Source organism: Chinchilla lanigera, unplaced genomic scaffold, assembly GCF_000276665.1.
Source record: "Chinchilla lanigera isolate Chin_1 unplaced genomic scaffold, ChiLan1.0 scaffold00008, whole genome shotgun sequence".
Lineage (NCBI taxonomy): Eukaryota > Metazoa > Chordata > Mammalia > Rodentia > Chinchillidae > Chinchilla > Chinchilla lanigera.
Genome location: NW_004955409.1, coordinates 25,162,723 through 25,173,656, shown reverse-complemented (window position 1 = coordinate 25,173,656; position 10,934 = coordinate 25,162,723). Strand labels below are relative to the sequence as shown.

Below are 10,934 nucleotides of genomic sequence, written 5' to 3'. Positions count from 1 at the left end.
TCTAATTTTAGTCTTTAGCATGTAGAAAGCTGGTTTTTCCAGCACCATTCATTAAAGAGACTATCTTTCTGCCAGTGTACGTGTTTGGCCCCTTTGTTAAAGGTAAAGTGGCTGAGTGTGTTTGCAGGTGTGTTTGCATCTTCTAATCTGTTCCATTGATCTTCAGGCCTGTTTTTTTGCCAGTACCATATTGATTTTATCACAGTAGCTTTGTAGCATAATTTCAGGTTTGGGATTGTGATGCCACCTTGCCGTTGTTGCCCAGGATTGCTTTTGCCGTTCTAGGGCTCTTCTGGTTCCAGATGAATTTTAGGATTTTTTTTTTACATCTGTGAGGTGTACTAATGGTATTTTAATCAGGTTTGCATTGAATCTGTATAACAATTTTGGGAGTATGGCCATTTTCACAATGTTGGTTTTTCCTGTCTATGAGCAAGGAACATCTTTCCATTTTCTGAAATTCTATTTGATCTCTTTTTGAGTACTGTAATTTTCACTGTATTTATCTTTTATTTCCTTTATTAGATTGATTCTTAAGTATTTTATTTTTTTTGGATGCTATTGTGAAAGGTATGGTTTCCTTAATTTCCCTCTCAGTGAGTTTGTTGTTTGTGTACAGGAATGCTATTGATTTTTGAGTGTTGACTTTGTATCCAGCTATGCTACTGAATTTGTTTATTAATTCTAGGATTCTTTTGGTGGAGTTTTTGGGGTCTTTCATGTAGAGTATCATGTCATCAGTGAATAATGATAATTTCACTTATTCCTTTCCAATCCTTATTCCTTTTGTTTCTCTCTCTTGTCTAATTGCTCTGGCTAATGTTTCCAGAAGTACACTGAATAGGAGTGGTGACAGTGGAATCCTTGTCTTGTTCCTGATTTTAAAGGGAAAGCTTTCAGTTTTTGTCCATTTAGTATGATGTTGGCTGTTGGTTTGTCATAGATGGCTTTTACCAGATTAAGGTAAAGACCATCTATTCCAACTTTCTCTAGGGTTTTTATCAGGAATGAGTGTTAGATTTAAGGCCACTTTCTGAGATACCAAGCATTAGGACTTCAACATATGAATTTGGAAGGCATACAGTGCAACGCACAACAGTGGGGCAGGTGAAAAGAGAATAGTTGGCTGGGTGTGCTAAGTTTTAGGTTCCTGTCTGCCTAGTGTCAATGGGCTGGTGGTAATAAGAATGTGAACTGTATGCATATAGATTTGGTTATCCCCTACATATTGGGAACAGCCATGTAGACTTTTCCATGAATTATTTTAGAGCTGTGGGTGTGAAAACATTTGCTCAGGGAAGAAGAGAAAGAGGATGAGCATAAATTCATCAGTACCTTGTTAAGGTTCAGGACAATGCAGTTCCAAAATGAGATACCTCGGTATTGAGGAAGTGATAGAAGCAGGAAGGCCACTCTCATCTCCTCATCCTTCCTGCCTGAAGCAGATATCACAAGATACTTAATGCTTGTACAGAGGTTAAAGGAGCTAAAGACACAAAGGTGGCAAGAGGAATCTCAACAAGTATGTTTTGCTAGATTTCCCCTTTACATTATATCCCCGCTACCCAGTCATGTTTCTCCATAACTATCCACCTCTTCATCCAACCTAAGTATAAAAATGCATAATTTACCTCTCTTTGGCTTTTCACTTTCAAAGATTTCTGTGCAGTACAAAACTTAGATTAAATACACTGGTGTGCTTTTCTCTGATTAATCTGTCTTGTCACTGGGGCCTCAGCCATGAATCTATGGTAGGAGGAAAAGATATTTCTTTTCCCCTGCAACCTCTTCATGAGCAGGGTTTTCTGCTCCATGTTTAGCTATTGTCTCACTAATTCTCCACATGGATCCTGAGAGGAAAGTTTGAAAGGAAACTGGGCCTCCAGGGTAAAAATTAGCTGAATGGTACAACTGGGATTTATATCTAGATTTATTTGATTTTACCCAAAGATGCTGCCTTCTCCTGGAGAGAGAGTATAGAATAAGGAAAAGGCTGGGTAGAAAACCTTTGAGGATCTGGGCGTAAAGGTACAGGCCTATAATCCCACTACTCTGGGAGGCTGAGGCTGGAGGATTACAAATTCAAACCCAGCCTGGGTAACTCAGTGACTTAGTGAGATCCTGTTTCAAAATTTTAAAAACTAACGCTAAAAGAAGGGCTGGGGATGTAGCTTAGTGGGAAGGCCCCGGGTTCAATCCCTAGTACTGCAAAATAAACAAGCAAAATAATAATCTTACAGGAAATTGGATGCTTATGGGGCAGACAGAGGGAAGCAGTGAAACAGGAAAGAGAAAGGAGAAATAGCCTCTGGAAACCCAAAACGAGTTTTGAGGAGCATGGGGGAGGGCAACAGAATTAACTATTTTAGACAGGCTGAGGACCTAGAAGTGTCTCTTTGGTTTAGTGCCCTCTCTGCTCTTTGAACGGCCATTTGATTAAGAAGTGAAATTATAACAAATTTCCCTTTGTAGTGATTACAGGCAACAGATTCACTCTAAAATAAAAAAGAGAATTACTGTCAATTTTATTCCAATTTCACCACAGTCAATGCACTGTTGGGGTAGAAACATCAATTCTGATAAATTGCTCTACCCATGTATATGTACACTGACCTAGTGATGGCTTTGGAGGCAGATTTAATTCTTCAATTCTGAGCTCTGGGACTTGGTCCCAGGGTTGTGGGTACACACTTTTCTGTGTACATACTGCTGTTTTGATGGTTAAGAAAGACCTTTGTTTATATACACATGGTATACAAGCTAGCAGAGCAATCTAGGAGGAAATTTTAGAGGTGATTATGGCATTTTAGGATATGTAAGAGTATGAGATGATAAATAAGCACCTAGTGGCTGGATGCCGGTACCTGCTTTATAGTCTCTTCAAAGAAGAAAAATTTCATTAAAAACAAAGCAGGTAAAATGTCAAGGTGCCCATACTTTTTTTTCAGACCTTTCTTTTTACGTTATAAAATAAGTGGGTTGAGGGAAGCATGAACTGCAGCTAAATAAAGGCTTTTCTTGGCATTCCTTGGAGAAATCAAATCCAAGACCAGTGGTGAAAGGTGATTGTACTATATCCACTACACAGACTATTTCTTCTAATTATCAGCATGAATGTAATTACTTCCAAGCAGCGCAGGCTCCTATGATCATGTCCCTTAGAGCATTTCATCTGTAATGATTTTCCTTGATAGAAAGCCAGTTGGAAGCATTTGTTGCATAACATTGCTCAACCAGAAAGAAAAATACGTACTTCTCAGAAGAAAGATCTGTATGCTTTCTTTTCAATGGTACTTATATTCTGCCAGAATTTGATTAGGAGCTATCTTGGCACAAAGATTGCTAATCACCGAGTCAAATAACTTATATAGATTAAACAATTTCTTGGAAAAAATACAATGTAGTATGACATTCCTTTTCCAAGAATATTGCAGCTCTGAATTGTAACCACTCAAGGTGAATTATTAAATCCTCTAACTTGTAAGGGTAGGTAGTGTGGGAGGGATGGGTTCCTGAGGGAGATGCTAGATTTTTAGGGGGTCTAGTTTCAAAGAAAAGTATTCTTGGCCTGGGGCTGACATTAAAGTAGAGATTTATACAATACTTTTAAAAAATTAAAGCCATAAGCGATGTGAGAGGTTACCTAGTCTCTCTCCTTCAAGAAATGAATGACCTAGCACTTACTCATTTGCTTTTTGCCTCACAGTAGGTTGAATCGCAACCAGCGGCCAGATGTTAAATTTCTGTCTGGTAGTCTTGCCATGGTCTTTTCTTCATCTAGGATTTAAAAAAAATCACAAAAGATTTTGTTTATCCAGAACTGTTGAAAAACATGTTTTAAATGTTAACTTTCTTTTTTTTTTTGGTACTGGGAATCGAACACAGGACCTTGCACTTGCCAGGAGGGCTCTTGTGCCACTGAGCTATACCCCCGGCCCCTAACTATTAACTTTCTAAATAACTAAAGCTTATGCCTTTACACACCCCCTAAAAGTTTTGAATGGATATAATCATTGTAAAGAGTACACTGAGCATGATTTAACTTTTCCTTGAGGCAGTATTGTCATTGCCTCGAGCATTAATTGCTTTACTGTAACTGCATCGAACCCACCGTTACCCTCTGCAGACAGCGCCCATCCCCTTGCTTCTGCTCTCCCTTATTTCCGAGTTTCTTATCACCCTCTCCCAGTCTTGCAGCCCCTTCTCCCTCCACTTGCTATCACACTCTCTTAAGGCTGCTGGTGCTCCCTCTTGCAGAAGGGGCTAGAAACCTGTCCTGCACAAGAAAACAAATTACACAATCACTGTGCAGTTAAGAGTTGGGCTTTGTTTTTCCTTGAACACTTAGTCCAATAAAATGCAGCACTATTCCTCATCAGTAGTATTGTGTAACCTTTGAAGGTTTAATCTGATGATTTAAAAACTGACAGAACGTTTTCACCATACACCATCTTAGAAGAAAGATTTAATTGTTGCAGGCAAGGAGAGTACACTGGGGGTCCTTATTTCCCTAAGCTATCCCTGATTCCTGACTCCGCAGCCTTCCTGCCTCCGGATTGTCTCTTGTTCCTGGGAGAAATTTTGGGATTAGCCAGTGGTTCTTAAACTTGAACGTGCACTGAAGTCACCGGGAGTCTTGTAAAACCACAGATTTCTGGGTCCCAACTTCAGAGCTTCAGATTCAGCAGGTCTGGTGTGCGCCCTGAGGATTTGCCTTTTTAATAAGTTACAAGGAATGCTGCTGCTGCTGGGCTGGGGCCCATACTTGTGGGAGTCATTGTGGAAATCTTCATTCTCCATTACTCTTCAGAAAGAAGGAGAGCGTCAGGGAAGACTGAGGCTGTCTGGGCCTCCAGGTATCTCTCGCAGAGGACGTTATCCAGAAGCATCTCTGTGTTCGTGGGGTCTATTGTGAGACTCTGCCAATGGCTGCTCATACCAGAAAACAGAGACAGGTCTGTCAGTGTCAACATGTTCCCACTCTTTGATTTGGGAGCCTTAAAAACGGACACTTTTGCGGGTGCACTTGAAAGCAGATAGGCTGTATTTTACTTTCCTAGTCGAGAATATTTACTAAGACTTACTTGTTCCTATCCACCATTAGACTATAAGCTCTCTAAGGCCAGGAGCCATGCTTGCTTCAGTGCTCTGCTCTCAAGATCTTAATACCTGCCTAATATAGTACCTAATATATAGTGAACCCTCAGTAAACATTTTAGCATTACACAAATAGTGGCTGGAAGCTGAGCAGATGGCACTGTGTCTCCGTACAAGCTGGACTCTGTGAAAGATTTCATTCATTGTATGTATGGTAACTGTGGTGTACCCATTTTCCTCAGGATACTCTGCCAACATTAAAACTATGTGATACTGTAAAATCATGCATAATCTTAAAACCAATTTAAACTAAATTCTGCCCTATTGCACACATTTGGATTTGTCAGGCAGGTGGTATAGTTCAAAAAGTGATATTCGTAATGTGTCTCACACTTGTTTCTTTTAAAATCAGTGTTGGAATTATAGTCTCCTTGTCCCGAGAAACAGCTTTGAACAAGACCATTGTGCTTTGAGGGAGACACCTTTCTCTCCTAAGGGCTCTGCACTAATTGCCACTCCAGGGGCTCCCTTTTAGAAAATCTGGGGGTGGAGGACAGCTCTCAGTTATAAATCTGCCTCTGTCAGGATGCTACAGTCTGCTGGGTGCTTACGAAAGGTAGCTTTCTCTGTTGTATCAACTAACAAAAGACCCACATTCTAAAAACATATCCTGTGGGCTGTTTAATGAAATACCTGTCTGGTGCACTTGTAAATCACTTTACAAACGTGCTAGATGCAGTACTGAGTTCAGTGTATGTTTCTGAAAGAGCAGCTACCTCTTCATCTGACCTGCTACCGATTCGTCATCCTTGCTGGATTCAATGGCCTGCCTCGCAGCACTGGAACATGGGCTCCATGCCTGTTGGCAGCTCTGGCTGTCTGGGTGCTTTTCAGTTTATCCCTTTTATTGTAGAGCTGTTTTGCATTATGGATAAATTACAGGTATGGCACTCAGAGGGAGAATGTGGGCAGCGCAGGGTAAATGGCAGTGCCCTTGGATATGAGGCTAACTTGGCCTCATCCATCTAGACAATTCTGTGTAGTAGAAGGTGTGTTTATGGGATTAGGTATTAATCACAAAACAGGGGAGGCGTTCCTTGGCTGCTAATTATGACATTGGATGAGCACATAAAATTCATCATCATAAACAATATCACCCTGTAGGACCCTTCACATAAAATCAGTCCTGTCAGACAAATACTTATTTACATAACACGGAATTTAAAAACATTCTAAAAAATCTGGAAACAGCTAAATAAATAAAATATGTGTATAGAAGCTAATAAAAATTAGTACCTTAAAAAAAATCACCACGAGCGATGTTTTCTATAATTATATGAAGCCCTAGAGTTTTAACCATGTAATGGTAATTTTTTAGTGTTTTTGCCGTTATTGTCCTTTTGATTTACTTAACTATCTAACTTGAACAAACAATGTTAAGTGGGGAAACAGATGCAATTAAATAGCCTGTAATTATGTTTTTAGTCAACGGCTACCATCACAGACTCCTCCTGTTACTCGGACCCGAAAAAAGTGACCTAACTGATTTCACCAACTGCTTTGCCAGGCCCCGATGCAGAATAGATGGCCTTATTAAGCAATCAAAAAATCAGCCATTACGGAGGGATGGTAATCAACAGTGTTTATACAGCTCACACGCTAGCCCCACAATACACAATCAGGACCATGAATTCTGCTAATTGGGTACCTTCTGCGTCCAGAGGTGCCTGCAAAGGGAAACAAAAGGGACTTGAAAATTAGTGTTTGTAGCAATTAGTTTCTGTCTAAAGGCTTAACCCAGTTCAGGAAAACCATGATTCAAGCAGGGATTATTACAGCAACTCTGGTATTTAGATGTCTTCTGCCATTATTTGAGGTAGGATTCTGCTCTGCAAAAGTAATGTGGATCTATGGTCCCTTTTTTGTATGTACTTCAAATGATTTTTGTTTTGAACTTTTCAAAAATCAAAACCACTAAGTAATTTGCTACTTTAAATTTTCTGGCATTCAGTATTTGTGTGCGTGTGTGTCCAAGTGTGTGTTTTACACCTTGTGAGTTTGCTCAAGACCAGCTGAAAGGACCACTGAATACACATGTTGTTGAGGGGTTCTGCTCAGAGGAATAATACATTTGGGTTTGTTGTGCCATTATTCCTCTCAGAATGATCTGTAGCTTAGTGGGAACCACAGGGTATAATTCTTGTGTTTTACAGCAAGTGTTTTATTTATGTGTGTGGACAAATTCACATTTTAAGTTACAGCACTAAAATGGTCCAGGAAGAGAATTTAGGTGTATATTTTATCTGAGTAAACTAGCAGGACATTTTCCAAATAGGCCCCACTAAATGCCCCATGGATTTTATAAAATTGATTACAAAAACCCTTTTCCCTTTCCTTCTCTTTCAATCTTTGGCATTTCTGACATCATAATCATATAGTCAAATCTCTACGCTTTGCTTATGTCATTGTAGACTTCGTGCTGTAGATGATCAAAGGGCAAAGCATCAGTGGCAGGTTCTTGCTTTCCTGAAGCTCTCCAAATGGTTCCGGAAGAGCAAAACGATAAAAAAAATAGTAAAGGAAAGAGGGAAAGAAAGCCCTTCTGATTTAGAAGACCAAAGAAATAATTAACGTTTCATTTTCTCTGATTTAAAGGCTACATGAGCAAATGACAGCTTGTCTTCTAAAATTTGTTAATAATTTGTCCTAATGACTAAATGATAATCAATGTGTCGATAATATAGTAAAAAATTTTATTATTAGCACCAAATTTTACATTATTAAGACAGAAATTGTAGAAAGACTATTGGTACTTTGGAGACAATCAGAATGATAAGCGTGATAGTTTCAGAGATACTGTAACAACATTTTACTCCTGATTACATTGCATATTGATATTAGTGAGCGTCAGTATGGAGTGCAATCAGTCAGGAGAAAATGAGTGAAATGTGAGCTAATGAGAACTAATTGTATCATATAATAGCAAGGACACAGAATTCTATCAATTAAATTAGTTTGAGATGAAACAAATATGAATATAATAATGTTTATAATAATGAGGCAATTAGAGCTAATGAAATAAATGTTAATAGAGACCAGGATCCCTAGCTCATTTCTGCTCATCTCCTGATTCCTCCAAACTTTGAGTTGTGTTGTATTCACTGGAATATTTTTAGCCATTGAGGCTTGTATGTGTGTGTCTTAGGAAATAGGAATGAAAAATGTAAACCTTCATGGTCTGCATATTTCTTGGTTTCATACCTTCAGCAGGATGCTCCATTTATGTTGTTGGCGAGGTATGCTTTTCTTTTGATGGATAAATTATGTCACATAATACAGAACTTTTATTGTCATATACTGCTTGCTTTATCTGAAACAGAAAAATGGCACTGCTATTGGTGTGAATGTTGATCTTTGTCTTCTCGATATATGAGAGAATTGACTACACAAGGCTAGTGCTCCTCCATTGTTCAATTCACTGCATTCTACTTATTAGTTACTTCCTGGGTTCCCTGAAGTCTCTGATGCTTATGCCAGTTAGTACTCGGATGCAAAGAATCATAGTTGGGATAGCAAAGTCTGTTTTTTATTAGTTATTTGATTAGAAACATACTCTCCAGAAGATGGTTTTGGTGATTCAGCTTCAGTCTGGCAAATTATTAAGATTGGTAAAACAATTAGGAACCATGTTTTGTGCTGTAATTTAGATATGAACTTAATATCTGGGATGCTGAGCATCTTATAGAACAGTCCATATGGGCGTTAGGAAAGATGATACACTAGTACATTTTTTTTTATTTTAAAGATAAAAGGAGGGAAACGTTAACAGACATACAACATTTTACAACATATCACAAGCACAGTACAGACAATACAGAGTTACAAACAAAGTGGTAGGGAATTAACAATGGTTGTTGTATTACATATTGATATCTTCAAAGTGGCTTCTCATGAAAACAGATATAGACATGCAATACTGGTCAACCCAAGACTCATTGACAGTTTCTTTCAGCATAGAAATAGAAGACAGAAGAACAACCATGTTAACTGACATGTATATACATACATACAAAATTTCTCCTTCTTTCCCTTCTCTTTTCCCACATCCCAGTTGCCCTTTACTCTTCAGCGGTTTCCTATCCTTTCACAGTGTCTATCATACCTCTGAGTTTGAATTAACTCTTTCAAGATTTACACTAGTGAAACAATGCGGTGCTTGCACATGTAGATACACTAGTACATTTATGTACTTAGAAATGCACCCACTTAGCTAGGAAGACTGCCCTCCACAGTGCGTTAACTTTATATAGTTTATAGATTGATAAAAAAGTATTTTCTGTGATGTATTTCTATTCTATTAAGAATTCTGCATAAGCAATTAGTGGGAAACTTGAAAGATTTTAGTAATTGCTTCTTGCTCATTTGCATGTTACTCTGGTTGTTGTGTTTATCTGCCCCCTGGGCTACATTTATTAGTGTTAGTGATATTGACCACTAAAGTAGGTAGAACTGTGCTGTGAAAGTCTCAACCAACTTTCTCATCTGGCAATCATGTTTTTATCCTGTGTGTTATGGGTGTTTTTGCTTTTGCTTTTGTATTACATTAAAAAGACATCAGAACGAGCTGTGAGTTAATGTTTCCCTTGTAAAAGGTTATGGATTACGCTCAGCTGGTTTCTCAGGCTGACACAGGGTTCATGATTAGAAGAATGAAGACAAACATGAATTGAAAATGTCACTAACCTTTATTGGGCCCTGAGAATCCTGGAGTCTGCGTGACAGGAGGCTTTCCTGTTTTCAACCGTATAAAGAAGATTGAAACAAAACAGCATGGATCTTGGCTATTTACATCTTTTAATGAATGCTCTTCACGTTTGGGTTCCTTTGTCTGCCTCCCAGTTTTCAAGGGTTTAGCTGTGAAAAATGTGGATGGTATCACATACTCTTTTAAACCATGGAGCAGACATCTGTCTAGGATGCTTTTTCCTCCAAATTATGCTTAGCGGAAAGAGCATACATACAGCTGCGCATGTACAAGGTAGCCAATTACCCATTCTCAGTGACCACCAACTCCAAGTTGGGAAATATTTTCCAGACATAACATAAGTAAAGCTGTATGTTTATATGGGTGTGTGGTGAGGGGATACTTAGGATGAGATCTACTATCCGTGTGTGATAGGGCCCTTGGATTTGAATCTGATTGTGCTGTCTTAACCTTATATAAATGATAAACAGATGGATTCCCACCCCATGCCTCAGAACTTCATTAGACAACAGAAAGTAAAATTAACTTAGTCTGTTTACTGCAGTGCCCAGAAATTAAATTGTGATACAGGAGATAAACACATTTAAACAGCAATAATTTATTCAAGCTTTTAAGTTTCTATCAAAATTCCCTGTCTTTGTTTCATTTCGGTGATTTGGGCTTGGCTGTTCTTGATCTAAATATGAAGAACCTTGCAGCATTTGAAACATTAGTGTTTCTTTACCCCTAATTTATCTCCCTGCTAACTACTGACATGGCACACCTTGTGACAAGTTGTGCTATAGTGGTTTTCACTGATTTTGTATGTAACAAGAAAATTTCATGTGAAGATTACTGAAGAAATTTCAAAGCCACGCATGTTCCTTCATCTGAACTGTAAATATGTGGTGGGTAAAGAATTTTAGACTTTTACAAATGCATTTACTTGTTCCTGGATTAAAGTGAATTCCATAAACCCATACTTAGGCCAAAATTATTTTAAATACTGATATTTCATGGTGTAACTGTGGCCTATAATATAGATGTAATAACATTCTTTGTCAGACTATATCTTTTTGGCAAACACAAACCT

At 38.4% G+C, this 10,934-nt stretch overlaps 1 long non-coding RNA gene across 1 annotated transcript in view; it reads right to left on the bottom strand.

Annotated features, from left to right (window-relative positions):
* Positions 1-9,920, bottom strand: part of LOC102026610 — a 28,573-nt gene extending 18,653 nt beyond the window's left edge. Inside the window, exons 1-3 of the long non-coding RNA XR_259795.1 lie at positions 9,841-9,920; positions 8,359-8,467; positions 3,685-3,777 (exon numbers count right to left, since the gene is read on the bottom strand). This is a non-coding gene — a long non-coding RNA (uncharacterized LOC102026610). The remainder of the gene's footprint in view (positions 1-3,684; positions 3,778-8,358; positions 8,468-9,840) is intronic.
* Positions 9,921-10,934: the final 1,014 nt, after the last annotated feature.